The sequence below is a fragment of the Periplaneta americana genome, chromosome 8, assembly GCF_040183065.1.
Source record: "Periplaneta americana isolate PAMFEO1 chromosome 8, P.americana_PAMFEO1_priV1, whole genome shotgun sequence".
Taxonomy (NCBI): domain Eukaryota; kingdom Metazoa; phylum Arthropoda; class Insecta; order Blattodea; family Blattidae; genus Periplaneta; species Periplaneta americana.
This window is the reverse complement of record NC_091124.1, coordinates 39,166,210-39,184,168: the sequence shown is the minus strand read 5'-3', so window position 1 is coordinate 39,184,168 and position 17,959 is coordinate 39,166,210. Positions and strand designations below refer to the sequence as shown.

Here is a 17,959-nt window from a genome sequence, read left to right as displayed (position 1 = left end):
CTATTGCTCCATGGTTTTACATTAATAGAAATGTGTGAAAATCGTTTCTCAAATCTGTACTTTCATAGCTTGCTACAGAGAACTGCTAAAAAAAAAAAAAAACGGAACAATGACGAAATCTCTACCACATGGTCGCTGTATCATTTGTTTTTATATTAATTTTTTTCTTACTTAATTTGGAGAGCACTACAGTTGGAAAATTCAAGCAGTCACAAAACTCTGGAGACTTATCTCCAATACTTCTCATCCATACAGGAGAAGATTTGCCTGTGGATTTAAGTTTGTACAGATTTACCTCCAGGTAAGTCTCTGCGTGTATGAGGTTCTTAAAAGTTATGTGATAAATCCAGATTGCTTGATATGTGAGGTTGCTATGACGACCTGCCTCAAACAAAGAACTGTCAAGCATGAAATAATTTTAATCAAAGCATAAGCTCTTTATTAGTTACCAATCGTGATTTTAAAATTACCCATTTTGCTACATTACTTTTTATTTTATATCGTTCAATTAATGAATTAGTTTTCTACATTTATGATCGATCAGGGAGTCTCAAATGAAATATAATTTGATGGTGTAACTTGTTCAGAGCATTACCATTCTCCTGCCATTCCTTCGTTATTTTTATTCATTACTGCAATGTGGTAACACCAATTTATTTTCTTCAGAGGTGTAGTAGTTACCATCCTTGTCACTGTATCAGAAGCAGAAGTTAAATTTAGAGTGAATAGCAATAAAAAGAATTAGTATGGTTTCCTTTGGTAAGTAAGTAAACCCATGAGATCCATGTCGTAGATTTACAGCACAGTCCTGAATAAGCTCCAAGCACAATTCATTTTCAGTATTACTACTAATACTGCATAAAACAGTTGGAATTGGAGACAACCTTGTTGGCAGAATATAAATGGGTTTATGCACTGCTAGATAATTTCTTTCCCTTGGATTCTGTATTCCAAATTAAAAGATTTTTAAATTACTTTATGATACAAGCATTATGTTAGTATAACTATAAATTAAATACAGAGTGGCCCAAAAGTCTTACACCATAGACAGTATATCATTGACTGGATGAGAACTTTCATCAATGGACTGGCAATAGGGGATGTGGGATGGGGTTTTCGATCCCGAACTTGAATCCAATGGATTTTGTAGTGTGAGGCTACCTCAAAGCAAAAAGTATACAATGTGAAAATTGGGGACAAATAGTCTCTTGTGTGAGCAAATTGCTTCTGGTGCCGTACTTTTTCATCGGACTGCATCCTGAACGGGTGAATGCCTATAACTGTGTTTTGACACTGGTTGCATCACATTGAACCAATATTGTAATCCACTGAATGATGTGGAACTTCTGGATCACCCTGTATATTATAAATACGAGAAGGGTAAGTTTGAAATTTTGCCTGCTGTTATTTTTAATTCACTTTTTAGCAAAAATCTAACACTGGCGCAAAATGTTTGCTTCAGATGTGCTTGAATCGTGTTTGTTGAATTTAAAACTTACATTTTTCAGCAAAGCATGCCTTTTGTATAAGAACATGAACTGTGCACATGATGTAACGTAGCAGTAAGCTTAATTTTTTTTCTGTATGCTTGTGTGTGCATGTGTGCAACTACAAAGGCTATTTTTATATATTTTTTACTCAAAGTGAAAACTTTATGTTTCAATAAATTTACGAGGAACTTTATCGTCTACTTCAGAAACAATTTTATTAAAGTATGCTTGGATCAGGACTGCCCATAGAAATTGTGGATCCCTCACAAACATATTTTGTCACAGCTCTTCTCTCTCGCCAGTATTTTAATGAATGTTAAAATTCTACAATTACCGTATTTAAATACAGTAATTAGTAAGACAACAAAGTACGGAAATTTTATTAGTCTCTGGCAACCTTTTTTGTTACTGAAATTCAAGTATTACTTGGACAGGAGAAATAAAAAACCCCTCAGTTCATAAACATGTTTAATAATCAGTCCTATCACTGGTCAACAAAATTAAACATTTTTTGTTAAAAGATAAATAATAGGTGATTCTTGTAGAATTTGCGTGCTGATTTCAGATCTGTTTTCAAAATCTTTCTATCACCCAGGTTTTTTGAGTAATTATATGAAATGTACCTAAGACTTTTAGTATTGATACATTGTAACATTTTATCTAAAATCATATTTATTTACCTAAAATATGTGTGAAATAGATTTTAGGCTATACTTCGTTTGAGAAACATCTCTTTTGAGTGTCCAGCAATAGTCTGACAAAATATTTGGGCTCCATTTTTCCTGTAGCACCCTTTCATTTCAGAAAAATCTTGATAAAAACGCTCATTCGTCGCTCAATGCCTGAAGGTTTTGAGGAAAGAAATAATTGATGAGAATCCAAGAAGTTATTTTGAGAGATACATGACACCCCATCACGTTATAGTTCTGAATCAGCTCGCTGACAAGTTCTCTGTAATCTTCTGATCTGTGCTTCCAGAAAATAACAGTCTGTTGAATGATCCTTAGGTTCCCGGCATATCATTGGAACTGAAAAAAGCATATGACAGGATCCTTTTAGCCAGCCAATTACGTTAATGGAATTGCATGGAGCACAATAGACAAGTCCTGTCCTCATCTGTTTTGCAATCAAAAGAACACTCGTAAGCTCTTTTAACAAGTGTAGTAAAATTCACCTTGTGCTTTCAAAGTTAATTAACCACAAACGTAACAAAAATTGTTTTTGATGTATACAGTATGTCGAGGTATGTTTCACTTTATAAGATTACTTTTACCACACTTAAAATTAGGACAAATAAAACAGTTTATGAAACTTGTTTCATGATTGTAAGTTCCCACTCAACTGAGAATTAATACTAACTCTCGCAGTCTAATGAGGAATAAAATTCATTTTTATGAATTCTGACTTCACAGGCAACAGTGATCTAAAGTTATTGATCAGTTTTTAAAGCAATAAAATGAAATATTTGAAATATTTTCTTTCCATTAGCATGTTATGGATTGTATATAGCAATAAAAATAAATAAATTTTTCTAAAATGACAAAAAAAAAAAAGATGGGTGGTAGAAAAATTCTGACTTCATTTTTGGAATCAGCAGATGACATTACATAAGAAACAGCAGAAATTGTACATAACAAAATCAATGTTGATCAGTGAATCAGTAAAAAAAAAAAAATATGTAATTTTAAAAACAAATGCAGGCAGACTTTAGTGAAGATATTAAAAATACAACTAAAGAAAATTAATACGCAGTTATAACTAGTCAGTGTAGTGTAGCCTAAATAATTGTACAGTAGTATCCTAACTAAAACATCACATTTATAGAAGCTTTGAGAAGCAGGCTACTTTGGTCGGAATCTAATTCTAATATTTGAAATTTCTGATCTTGTATTGTCTCATTTTAGCAGATACAAATTGTTCTATGACCTCACTGAAATTTATCTTTGAAGCCTGTACACACTCAATGGTTAGATAGCATTGTTAGATTACTGAGTTCTTGACCTGAATGTATTCATAAGTGGTTTTTGATCAACTTACTCATGTTCACCAGATGATACACTAACAGGGAGAGTAATGAAAAGTCTTAAACTTGTTGGAAACATAATTACTATTTCAATAATTAAGGAGCGGATTCCTATGTAATTATTATTTTTGCGTGTGATAAAACACAATTAACAAAGTTAAAAATTCCGAACATGAAGTTTCAAGTTAAAAACCCGAATTTTATTTTACATAAAAACACATATTTTCACAAAAAAATTATGTAAATACATATTTTCAGGAAATCTATCATAAATACATAAATCTTGGGGTTTTTTTACTTAAATAATTTTTTTACAAGAACTTTTGAATATTTTAAAACTAAATCAGTTATATCACTCAGAAGTACGTTATATTTTTAAGAATTCTTGGTTGCTTCGTGTTTCTAAGCACTGTGTGGTGTATCCATGATCCATTTTTGTAATAGTATCGCCTCAAGTTCTGAGAACTGCTAGGCAGCTTATCAATGTTATTATTAGAGAATAAATTATAATAATAATAATAATAATGATTTATTTTAGCTGGCAGAGTTAAGGCCGTAAGGCCTTCTCTTCCACTCAACCAGCAGAAAGTGTATATACATATGCATGAACTTACAAAGAATTCAACAATTTGATTTAGATGAGAGTTACATGTACACAAGAGTTATTTACGAATTAAACAACAAAATACTATGAACTATTAATTAAACACTGAAATAAACTGTGTAGCAGAATTAAACTAAAATACATAGAATGTTAATATATTTCAAATGATATTAGATAATAGAAAGAGATTATTATGAGACAATTTTGAAAATGCAGCACAATCAGGATGATGTCTAAAGAAAAAAGCAACAGTGTAGTCAGTAATATTTTAAATCAGTATGATTGGAGTGAAATGCTAATAAGGGTATCTTTTAAGCTGTTCTTAAAGGTGTTTGTTGTCTTGCAGCCCCTAATACTTTGTGACAAGGAATTCCAATGACGCGAGGTGGATATTGTAAAAGATGAGGAATAACAAGATGTTCTATGAAGAGGTATATTTAGCGTGCCACAGATAAGTGATCTGGTATTTACGTCGTGGTTAGAATATAGATAAGAGAAACGAGACGAAAGGTAATTTGGTGTTGAGGTGTGCAGAATTCGAAAGAGTAAAGACAAAGAGTGTAAAGTTCTGCGTTCTTTAAGTCGGAGCCACGAGAGACTTGCGAAGGATGGTGATATATGATCATATCGTCGGATGTTGCACACGTATCTGACGCACATATTCTGAGCTCGCTGTAACTTGACTGACAGTTCGGAACTTAGATCACTTAACAAAACGTCACAATAATCGAAGTGCGGCATTACTAAATTAACATGGACAAGGAGGACAGATCTTGCAACACATAATTAGGAATGTTTATTGTCGGTGAAGTTGATTTCATTCCACGCTTTTTTTTGTGAAACACAACAGATAAGAGCTCGGGTATGAACATTAGTTAATTTAAACAAATCTCTTGACTCTCACTCATGTCTATCAAGTAAGGCAATATATCTTCTTGTGATTCCCTGTTATCGGGCTTCGTCAATCGATATCCTTCAAGATATACTGAAAGATGGTTATTTAAAAAACGATTTGGCTTTTCTATTAGCAAATTTAAGCTTTTTGTGTGACACCATAAAAAAACTCGAAACATCCAAAAACCTGTTGTCTGAAACAGGGAGGTGCGTGCCGTGGAAATTAAACTAGACTTCACTACCAGGTTCAGAAGCACAATTACTAAGGGACAAATTCTAGAATGTGTTTGTAAAGTTGCTCAAGTATTGGAGGGTGTGTCTGTAGCTGAAATTGACGGTATATGTGTTTGTGACATTCTTCTCTTTAAATATGCACGTCTGACGTCCTGTGATGTGGAAAGATCGTTTTCACAGTATAAGTCGTTGTTCAGAGATAATCGGCATGCATTTGTGATGGAGAATTTGGAGATGACCTTTGTTGTTCACTGCAATTCTCGGCCAACTACTAGCACTCAAGTGTGGTTGGTGAGTATGTAGTAACATTTTTTTTTTCAAGCTAAGGAAGGTATTTTTGTCATATTTAGAAAAATATATTTATTTTTATTTTTAGCAAATATTTTCGTACTTTTTAGCACATAAAAAATAAATATATTTAAATTTTTTAGCACATAAAAATCCGCTCCCTATCAATAATGTGATTTCTTCCGTGTAAATAAACGTTTTGTGATTATTTTGTGTCTTCCTCTCCCTAATATACGAATATCTAGCCTAGCCCCCCCTCCCACTGAAGTGGTGTTCTTCCTTCCCTATGGACGGCCCAGTTTGAATTAAAGATAACAGAAATTCAACAGCTATATTTATTTGAAGGGTTAGGGAGTAAAAGATCCTAAGTGCTATTTTGATTAGTTTTGAGTAACGGCCACTATGTGTCTCCACTATCCATAAACTTTGCATCCATAAGATGTAAAACTTGGTAATTGACCTCTTCTTTACAATAAGCAACAGAGCCAGGATGAAGTGCCTGTGAAACTGCACCAGGCAAGCATACTGTTATCAAGTGAGGACATTCCCCACTTGTAAGTGAAGTTAATGCACAGTACAACCAGAGGGCCGATATCAGCCATCATTGCTAACAGTCCAGGTGGGAAGAAAATATCAAGATATAATACCAGTTGACAGAAGTAAACTAAAAGACATATTAGAATGTACGAAATAGATACCTCCACAGTATGCCTCATTTTATGAAAGTTTGAAGCCCATCAATATAGATGAACACAGGGCCAGGAAAGATGAAGTTAATAAAAATTAATGATTTGTAACACCAAAATACAAGAATAATTTCTTAAAAGACATTGTATCCTCAACCCTCTTAGTGCCGACCAAGGCAGGTCTTTGGCCTCTGGAGAATAACAGCAAAATGGAAACTATAGCACGATTACATTGTGACTGACACTTCTAGCAAAATTATAATCGACAGGCACTCAAAGGGTTAAAGAGTAGACCTTAATTATTGCATAGTCTGTTTGTTTGTCAAGAAGTGTACCGTTGTTTGACGTAAAACAAAGTAACTACCAACTGTAAATTACAAAATCGTGAATATCCATGCTATAAGTGTTTCGAAATGTGTACCAGTACTTAACATGCATTTCAATACAGTCTCTTCCAAAATCAATGTTGGGTTTCAGAGGATTATATTTTTTTGAATGAATAGATGTAGAAATGTAATATTGGTGCCAGATGAAAATAAAACTCTCAAAGTTTTTCGTCCGTAAGTTTGAGGCACTGAAGGAAACAAAAGATGGTAACACTCGAACAAATGCAATAATTTTCATTGTTACTTACTTACTTACTGGCTTTTAAGGAACCCGGAGGTTCATTGCTGCCCTCACATAAGCCCACCATCCTGAGCAAGATTAATCCATTCTCTATCATTATATCCCATCTCCCTTAAATCCATTTTTATATTATCTTCCCATCTATGTCTCGGCCTCCCTAGAGGTCTTTTTCCCTCCGGCCTCCCAACTAATACTCTATATGCATTTCTGGATTCGCCCATACGTGCTACATGCCCTGCCCATCTCAAATGTCTGGATTTAATGTTCCTAATTATGTCAGGTGAAGAATACAATGCGTGCAGTTCTGTGTTGTGTAACTTTCTCCATTCTCCTGTAACTTCATCCCTCTTAGCCCCAAATATTTTCCTGAGAACCTTATTCTCAAACACCCTTAACCTATGTTCCTCTCTCAACGTGAGAGTCCAAGTTTCACAACCATAAAGAACAACCGGTAATATAATTGTTTTATAAATTCTAACTTTCAGATTTTTTGACAGCAGACTGGATGATAAAAGCTTCTCAACCGAATAATAACAGGCATTTCCCATATTTATTCTGTGTTTAATTTCCTCCCAAGTATCATTTATATTTGTTACTGTTGCTCCAAGATATTTGAACTTCTCCACCTCTTCGAAAGATAAATTTCCAATTTTTATATTGCCATTTCGCACAGTATTCCCGTCACGAGACATAATCATATACTTTGTCTTTTCGGAATTTACTTCCAAACCTATTTCTTTACTTGCTTCCAGTAAAATCCTCGTGTTTTCCCTAATCGTTTGTGGATTTTCTCCTACAAGATGAATGTCCAAAGAAAAGGGCAATGTGTTTTGTGGCTGGCAAAATTTGAATAGGGTCAATGCTTATTGTTCACCCAGAATTAACCTTTGTAAGCAAGAGAGCTGCAATTATATTGGTAAGTATTAAGTGATAAAGATTGCTTATATGAAAAAAAAATAGCAGTCTTTTACTGTAAAATAAGATCTTAGCCACCAGCATAGCTCAGCGCTAAGGAGGTAGCCTGCTGATCCTAGACTGCACTCGGGCCTGGGTTCGAATCCTGGAGTCATATGTGACGCATCTGTTCTAATCTCTGTTAATTCATTGACAGTCGCAGGGCGAAAAGATTTCATTTCAAACTCTTTCTTCAGGAAGATGTGCATTGTTGATCACGACACTTGCAACTCAGTGGCATGATTTCTTATTGATTTCATCAGCAATTGATTCATTGACAAATTGTTAAGTCCACTTGACTAATAGTACGAGGCAATGTGCCCTGACTCCAAGTTGGGCATGTGTGTTGACATCTTATATTAAGTCAACTGCCATTATACAAAGGAAAAAACACTGGAGGAGGGGAGTTCGATCTGGTGTTGTGGATTGGACTTTGGCGTAGCTCAATTGTGAGAGCACTTGGTATGTAGAACCAAAGACCTGGGTTCGATCCCTGGCGCCAGAGAGAATTTTTCTCCTCTAATATTAATTGTTAAATCATTCCAACCATTGTCAATTTTTTGTGTTGGTTTCATTGTACATCACTATTTACGTAAATAAAAGAACTGTAAATTAACATGGCACCTTAAGGGTGTTTGAGAATAAGGTGCTTAGGAAAATATTTGAGGCTAAGAGGGTTGAAGTTACAGGAGAATGGAGAAAGTTACACAACACAGAACTGCACGCATTGTATTCTTCACCTGACATAATTAGGAACATTAAATCCAGACGTTTGAGATGGGCAGGGCATGTGACATGTATGGGCGAATCCAGAAATGCATATAGAATGTTAGTTGGGAGGCCGGAGGGAAAAAGACCTTTAGGGAGGCCGAGACGTAGATGGGAGGATAATATTAAAATGGATTTGAGGGGGATGGGATATGATGATAGAGAATGGATTAATCTTGCTCAGGATAGGGACCAATGGTGGGCTTATGTGAGGGCGGCAATGAACCTCTGGGTTCCTTAAAAGCCAGTAAATAAGTAAATAACATAAATATTATTAATAAATATATACAGAAAACAAATATGTAATTAAGTACCTTGCAGGACAATTAATACTTAATATGTGCTGCGTGTATATTTGTAAAATTCCATCTCTCACTCTCATTTGATCATGAAGTAACGAAAATTAGACATCAGCCTCGTATGTGGTATGAGAGGATTGAAGTTTCAATCTACATAGTAGCTATTCTCATGTCTTTCCACATGGATTATTTTATATAATCGTATATTCGATTTTGTGTTTGTTATTAGTTCGTGACATCACAAGAGTGGTCATAAAAGGTAACTTCGGTTATAAAAAGGTAAGGCAAATTATTAAATAACATATGTTTTCCTTCTCATTACAGGTTTGCGCTTGCTGACCCAGTCTCATGCTTTCCCCCCATTCCATGGTTTTCATATTGTTATATGGAATATTTTATATTCAAAACTTTTTTTTCCTATACGAGTGCCAAGTTGTCGAGACAGGTAGTTTAATATGTAATGTGTGTGTGAGTTATTGGCAAAGTTTCTTGGAAACATTTACAGTGATATTTATACATAAACTACACATTATACTGTGTCAGAGTCTATGTACTTCACCTAAGACAAGATGTAAAGATGGAAGTCGGGGAAAAGACGCATATTTTGTTTCAAGGACCATTCAAGGGATCAATAGTGAAAATAACATGTTTTTATTGTAATATGTGTGAAATTGCCTGGAATAACTGAACAATTTACTGGTGGTATTTGTAACGTTTTATTTATTTACGAATCAGCCAAATCCTTAATGTTACAACTAGTGAAAGGAACAAACTTTGTCCACATCTCATGCAGGTTTAAATTCATCTATGAAAACTTCGGTGATGTAGAATTAAAAAAAAAAAATGTTATATTTTTTATTTCATCTCAGAGAAAGTGTTTGAAAGAGAGAAAGATATATTTTATTACTCCACTTGAATACCAATTCTTTCATAATATATTTCATGTTACAGCAGCACATATTTTTAAAAAAGTATAAACGAATGTGTTTCGCGTATTTATAGCACCACTTTTCAAATCACACAAAAAAAAAAATTATGTTATAGCTTTCATAACTGTTTTGCAGAACATGTTTTTACCATTATCTTGCAATTTAGAATACCAAACTTTACCGAGTACCGTTGGTAAAGTGGTTAATTCATTGGACTTTTAATTTAATTAATGCATTTCGTAGTTGTTATTATTTGATTTAAATAAAATCATAATAATTATTCATTGGTTTGGGGTGCCAAACATGATTACAGATGGATTGAAATGCTTGCTGGTGATTATAAATTTTGGACATATAGGCCTAGGTAGCTACTATGAATTTTATAATCAAGAGAATTAATATGGTCGGTAGTTTCGTCTTTGTGCAGAGAATGAGTAATGTTAGACAGACTGCTAAAATGGAGGCATGAGAATTTTCGCGGTTATTTGCAAAGATTGAATGGAATGTTAGTGTTCATAAACATATACATTAAAAAGATTGTTAAAATATGATAGAAGAGGATGTTTACAAAGAATATTGCTTAAATTCAGCCTTGAGAAGTTTTGTGTTGATATAACAAAAGGAAGAAAATCAAAGGTGCTTCATTTTGAAGCTATATTAATAGTTAAATAATGGAAGGACTTTTAGTATATCAGTAGATTGCTAAACATTGAAGTAAGTTACTCAGAATTACAGATGTCCGTATTTTGAAGGTCTGTCTTGCTGTCCATATTCATTCTGAAAATTTGTTTAGAAGTTCTATCACCTAATTTTCAATAACCTAAATAATTATACTTATGCACTGGGTAGAACTGTAGCTTATTAAGGGTCATTTGTATAATTAATAATAATAATAATAATAATAATAATAATAATAATAATAATAATAATAATAATCTGATAATCCATGCTGAATCTTTCGTTCACTACTTTTAACACTTGAATATAAATAATTGATTAAATGGCGATCTTACTCGTGTTAATTATGTAAGTATGTGCGGCTTACAGCTGTTTCGGTCCTACTTGACACCATCCTCAGAGCCTTCTGTGTCTCGGCGTCATCTCAACTTTGCTGCATGTTGTGTGGGTGCGTTTGTGTGATGAAGAGTTGAGTCTTTTTTAACTACACATACAATAACATAAATACAGACATGGAAATCCTACACATAGAACCCAAAAACCAAAAACTCAACACACTAGAACAATATGAAATATACAGACACACTAAAACACACCCTAATCAAATTCTCAACACACAGATCAATTTCAGAACACACACACTATTTGACTCAACTCATCACACAAACACACCCACACAACAGGCAGTGTAGTTGAGATGACGCCGAGACACAGAAGGCTCTGAGGATGGTGTCAAGTAGTGACGAAACAGCTGTAAGCAGCACATGCTCACATAATTAACACGAGTAAGATCGCCATTTAATCAATTACTAATAATAATCTAGAAGAATTCATAAAATTACCTTGGAACAGAGTACAAGAAATTTCAAAATATAATTCTTAATGAAATTATATATTTTTCAAAAAATAACTTTGAAATATAATTTGCATATAACCTAACACCTACCAGTACCTTGAAAAATTTTAAGAGGTTAGTAATTTAGAAGTAATCTGCGACTGAATTTTCAGAGACAAAACAACAGTGATTTTTTTCCAACTTTGGATTAGACAATCTTGATGCCATGTCATTTGATGACAATTTTAGCACCAGAGTTAATATCAGCCACAATTTCAATTTTTTCTTGTGAAAATCAGCATTAGTAAAACTATAAATATAAAAAATTATTGTTCCTAATGTAGTGAAGGTCTCAGAATTTGTAATTATATATGGAGCTAAACGAAAGAAGACTACTACTGATTCTCTTTGAAAGCTATTTTCCCTCTACAGTCAAACTAATTAAGATTTAAATTTGCGTCTTCTATGACTAATATTTTTGTGTCATATACATACATTTTAATACATAAGAAGATAATATTTTTGTATGTTATTCTTGTATGTACAACTGAAACTCTTGTCTTAAACATCCTATCATAGGCCCCATTGCCTCCATTGATTAGCAACACTTGTATGCCTTTTACAAGTTACAACTTCATTAAGGGGACCATGACATTAAAAACGATCCCCCTAGCCCATAAGTAGTTACATAGAACATTAAATTCTGAAATCGATTGATTTATAGATGTGCATATATTTTATTTCCAAACCTTATTTTCGTCTCTTAAATGAACGGTTGCATAAGACACTGTAATGTAAGTTGCTTGGTTCTTAAAAAGCTTTAAAAAATGCATTTTTCAAACTTACAAAGACTTAGGTACATCAGAAAGATTTAGTCACTGTTCTGAAATTTTTCATAATGATAAATCAGGTTATTATGAACAAAATGATACATCATAGAAAGTAATACAATGTATAATTAATTAATGTCTTGAGATTTTAAAACAAATATTACCGGTAATTCTTAAAACTCAGCTCAGTTGGTAGAGCAGCTGGCTACGGACTGGAATGTCCGGGGTTCGATCCCAGGTGGTGATAGGATTTTTTCTCGTTGCCAAACTTTCAGAATGGCCCCGAGGTTAACTCAGCCTCCTTTAAATTTGAGTACCGGGTCTTTCCCGGGGTAAAAGGCGGTCAGAGCATGGTGCCGACCACACCACCTCATTCTAGTGCCGAGGTCATGGAAAGCATGGGGCTCTACCTCCATGCCCCCCCAAGTGCCTTCATGGCATGTTACGGGGATACCTTTACCTTACCTTACCTTTACATATTACTATTTCATCATTGTATGATTTCATGAATTTCTGTTTTATTGTTTCATTGCTGAAATTTTAAGTCTCTTAATATTTTGCCTTTATTATAATAGGCTAATTACATTTGCAAAAACTTGAACTATGTCCATTTAATGATTAACATTGAACTAATTTTAATAAAATGTTGTACTGTCGTATTCAATATAGTCTGAAGTAAACATATGTATGATAATTCTTATGTCATTCCATTACATACTATTAGTAATTTCATTGCCTGTTCAGAGACGGACATAATAATAGGAAATGTTTATTTTTTAGAGAGTAACTTACACTTCAACAATATATCATTAAATATTTAATTGAAACTTAGTTCATATTGAAGTTATTGGACTGTTAAACTGTAGTGTCTTCAAACTAATTTGACACATGATTTATTCCTTTTATGAACTTAAAAAAAAAGACAGTTGAGGACATCAGTGTTGTTGAAAAATGTGGTTTTTATTTTTTTTAAGTTCATTCATAATTTTAAAAGATAAACAAAATGTTTACCTTTCTCATTTCATTCTGGCGCAGAAAATGCTGCCTGAAATTATTGCTGGATTAATTATCGCCACATTATAGTCAATAAAAAGAAAATTAACTTGTGTGCAGTGAAAAAAACATTCAGAGCAATCACAGTAATAAGAATCACAAAATTAATTTCATGTATAAATACCTTTATTGGTTGCTAACACTTTCTATGCAACACCAAAATTTGGGGCAACATTCGTTTTTTATTATTTTTTTTACTATAGCTAAGAGAAGACCTTGAGATGCTTGTAACATATCACTTGGAAAAAATAAACTCTATAATAACATTTAAAGTTCGGTATTGAAGTCAGAAAGACATGAAAACATGATCATTCCTAATGAAAATACGCGATCTATATATTTTTTAAGATTTATAGTCTTAGTATCTCTGTAAAGCCTTCTTATATATAATATACATTTATTTTCATTTCTATGGCTTTTTTTCTGCTTTTGGGAAAGCAGTAAAAATGCATGAACAGATTGTTTTTAAGTTCCCATTTTTTTGTTAGAAAACAGCATAATACTGAATGAAAAATATGAAAATATGTGCAGTTGTAAACTATTTAAAGAGCATGTGATAAAAATATTGAATAGGAAGAGAAAACTTAATATTTCATGAAATTCTACAGTTTTTAATAGGACTTTCGTTTGTTATTATTCTTGTCATTATAAAATAACCATAGCCAATCATCATTCGTGTATGTTTTTGTGGTTTACGCCTGTAGTATTCAACAGTGACGGAAGAAGAGAAATAAATCACCAGATTTTATCATAAGGTTGTGAAGTCGTTAAATTTTCAAGATGTGTGAATTCCTAATAAAGTCTTCTGTAACTGTTACAGGAGAATATTGTCTCTGTAAAATGCAACTTTCCTTTAACGGTATAATTGTATAAAAAGCTTGTCTATGAAATTGTATACAAAAATCGAGAAAAGTTGTAAACCCATCATAATATGTTTTGGAGTTCTACAGCTAGATATACACAATAATCCCTCCATGAAATAACTGAACAAATTTATTGTATATAAGCATCTTATTTCAGTGGTCATACAGAATGTATGTTCTTATCTCATAAGATTATGTTGTTTTGGGCTTGTTGCCAAAAAATTCAAAATGGGTGGTTATATTTGAATGTTTGTGAATAAGCATTACTTCTTTACACTGCCAGGGATTAAGCAACGTTGCTACAGCTTACACAAAGTTTATTTTCCAACCATATTCGAACTTGGTTGAAAAATAAAAAATAGATATATACATATTATGAAGTGCTCTATACGAACCTGAACTTGAAAATCTATTGAAATTGAAACTATATGAATTAAAAATGTATTTTTTTAAAGACTGGAATAGATAATAGTGCCAGTGGTTTCCAAAATACAACGCATGCTCCCTTTTAACCTTTGGACTTAGTTGTCAAATAGTCATACCTAGGAATGGAAGATCTATAAAACTTCATGAGCAAAGAAATTGCAGTTCTAAAAGTTTCGTTAGAATATTCTTCCAGTGAATAAACTCACTGCTTAACACTATGTCAGAACTAACAGGTTAATCTTTGGCAGTAATATAGTGAAATTTCAGTGTTTCATTGTTTATATAATAATGAAATGATACAATATACAACACAACCTCTTGTTCCACAGCCTGAGTACTGTATTATAAGATGTGTTACTGAAACTTGAATTGGGTCTGTTTCATAAAACTATATGTGTTATGTGGCTTTGAATAATGGTTAGGAAGTACCTGTGAACTGTATGTATCATGGAACAAGTCTATACTAAAACGAACTCGCTATTCTCACATCTCATAAGCACCATCTTAAATCACGAAGTGGATAAAGCATCAGCACGTAGAGCTGAAAACCTGGGTTCAAATCCAGGTGCTGGAGAGAATTTTTCTCCGTTCCATTACTCTTTCATCATATGATGACGCAGAATATCTGCATGGAAATATCATATGTACTTCGGTACATTAAATAATATATATGATATGTGTAAATCACTTCGTGATTTAAGACGGTGCTTATTCCGTCAGATCCCGGCCAACTAGTCACTCATAACGAGTGCACCTCAGCACATGTGTGGACTTCAGTCCTACATTCATAGACATCTATGACATAGTGCAGAGGGCGGCCACTAGAGGGAACCCAAGAGTTGGAACTTAATCTGAGACGATTCTGTCTGACGCCGGGGTGGGTATCTGGTTTGGCTTAGTGGATAAAGCATCAGCACGTAGAGCTGAAAACCTGGGTTCAAATCCCGGCACCGGAGAGAATTTTTCTCTGTTCCATTACTCTTTCATCATATGATGACGCAGAATATCTGCATGGAAATATCATATGTACTTCGGTACATTAAATAATATATATGATATGTGTAAATCACTTCGTGATTTAAGACGGCGCTTATTCCGTCAGATCCCGGCCAACTAGTCACTCATAACGAGTGCACCTCAGCACATGTGTGGACTTCAGTCCTACGTTCATAGACATCTATGACATAGTGCAGAGGGCGGCCACTAGAGGGAACCCAAGAGTTGGAACTTAATCTGAGACGATTCTGTCCGACGCCGGGGTGGGTATCTGGTGTGGCTTAGTGGATAAAGCATCAGCACGTAAAGCTGAAAACCTGGGTCCAAATCCCGGCGCTGGAGAGAATTTTTCTCCGTTCCATTACTCTTTCATCATATGATGACGCAGAATATCTGAATGGAAATACCATATGTACCTCGGTACATTAAATAATATATATGATATGTGTAAATCACTTCGTGATTTAAGACGGCGCTTATTCCGTCGGATCCCGGCCAACTAGTCACTCATAACGAGTGCACCTCAGCACATGTGTGGACTTCAATCCTACGTTCATAGACATCTATGACATAGTGCAGAGGGCGGCCACTAGAGGGAACTCAAGAGTTGGAACTTAATCTGAGACGATTCTGTCTGACGCCAGGGTGAGTATCTGGTGTGGCTTAGTGGATACAGCATCAGCATGTAGAGCTGAAAACCCGGGTTCAAATCCCGGCACCGGAGAGAATTTTTCTCCGTTCCATTACTCTTTCATCAATTAAATTGTTTTTTTTTCTGGAGATTCTCTGAACCACTGAATGCATAGGAAGCACCGCCACTGACCTGTTAACATAAATTAATTCTTTACTTATAAAAGCATCTGAATTTATATATGATCAACCTGAACAAAGCTTACGAATCTGAAACATATTTTTAATAAATGTTTGCCTTAGTACTTTTATGAAAAGTTCAACATTTATTAGCCTTTAAAACCATACATACTTCTCATGTTATATAGCAACTGCTGTGTTATGAAACAGACTCAAAATAAATGTTGATGAGGTTTGCCTTGTGAATAAAGTTAGGTCATTCATGTATTGAAAGTTTGGGAAACTACAAATACGAAGAATGGGAATATAATAATCCCTTCCAAATGTGTAAAAAGAAAGACAAAAGAAAAAAAAAAAAACAAGTGACAGGGGATTTATGAAATCCTTTTTATTGCGTGAAACGTCTTTATTCTTGGTATGTAATTTTTAGGAATACCATCACAGGCAGTATGAGTATACCTTATCCAATAATTAAATAATGGAGCCAGAAGAATGACACACATTAAAGAGAATAGAGCCAGACGGACCTTGTGGGAAACCATGAAGCGCAAAGTTCATCTTAGACTTCTGTTTCTACGGTTCCACAAGTGATGTCGGAGTAAATCTTTCATGTCAAAATGTTACAATTTTTCTCTTTTGTAAATCGAATACAGATGTTTCACGTGAGAAAAGAACTATTGACTTTTGTCCCCATCTTATTGCAGCTTGCAACTCTTTATCAGTGGTTGTGTGGCCATAAAACTGTGATGACTGTTTTATCCAACTAAGTATTTGTATAACATATAAATATATTCTGTCTACTAAAATAACATACCTTTGTATAAAAAAATGTGTAGCATAAAATATGAAAATGTAAAATGTGCTGTTATCGATATATAGGCCTGCATTAGATATTATCAGCCTCATGTTTTATATGCTTTATTACACAAATGATTATTTTAAAAACAGAGTTGATGAAATATCCCCTTCCTTATCCGCTGTTACTACTCTAGCTACATATGAAAACTGTTACCCACGTAAGACAATCTATCAAAAGAAACAATTTATTACCTACAATAAAGAAGTTCACTTCCTTATCAATTGTGATGAATATGGACTACACTGCACTTATTCAACCAAATTGTTTCATTTGATTTTACAATGCTTTATCCACTGCGATAGTTACAATGGTCTACAAAAAAAACTTTTTGTCTGCTAATGAGGAAATTTCAAGTGTTCTACACTGAAATTAATGCGCTGATTCCAGATCTGTAATCAGATTTATCATAGCATATCAGGTTTTTTAGTTATTTGGACTGCAACATTAATTCTAAATCTTACTATTCAGTACATACCTGTACCGTAAAGTCAGAGATATAAATTGAGGTTAGTTTATATATTCTTTGCAAATTGTTATATTATTTTAAATACATTTATAAGAAGATATATATTTACAATATGTAGTAAGCACTAAAAACTCTGTTAAGAGTCCTTGAGACTTTTGCTTTTCCTCTTATGTTGGCATGTGTTGATCGCTGTAGGAACCAGCAGAAATCACCCATCATGCTCGGACTGTTTTGACCCTGGTACCTGGATTCCATCGTTGATAAGTCCTAATGGAATCTCTTACCATGTTCGTCACTTACAGCACTGGGATTTGATGGAAAAAAGTCAAGGTGTTAATGAAAAAAGT

General features: G+C 33.8%; 1 protein-coding gene and 1 long non-coding RNA gene across 2 annotated transcripts in view; both read left to right on the top strand.

The window, feature by feature from the left end:
- LOC138704671 (uncharacterized) overlaps nucleotides 1-17,178 on the top strand; it is a 464,077-nt gene extending 446,899 nt beyond the window's left edge. Inside the window, exon 2 of the long non-coding RNA XR_011333390.1 lies at nucleotides 11,445-17,178. This is a non-coding gene — a long non-coding RNA (uncharacterized lncRNA). The remainder of the gene's footprint in view (nucleotides 1-11,444) is intronic.
- Nucleotides 1-17,178, top strand: part of LOC138704669 (1-acyl-sn-glycerol-3-phosphate acyltransferase gamma-like) — a 63,661-nt gene extending 46,483 nt beyond the window's left edge. Inside the window, exon 9 of the transcript XR_011333389.1 lies at nucleotides 9,192-17,178. The gene's annotated coding sequence lies outside the window, so the exon portion shown is untranslated. The remainder of the gene's footprint in view (nucleotides 1-9,191) is intronic.
- Nucleotides 17,179-17,959: the final 781 nt, after the last annotated feature.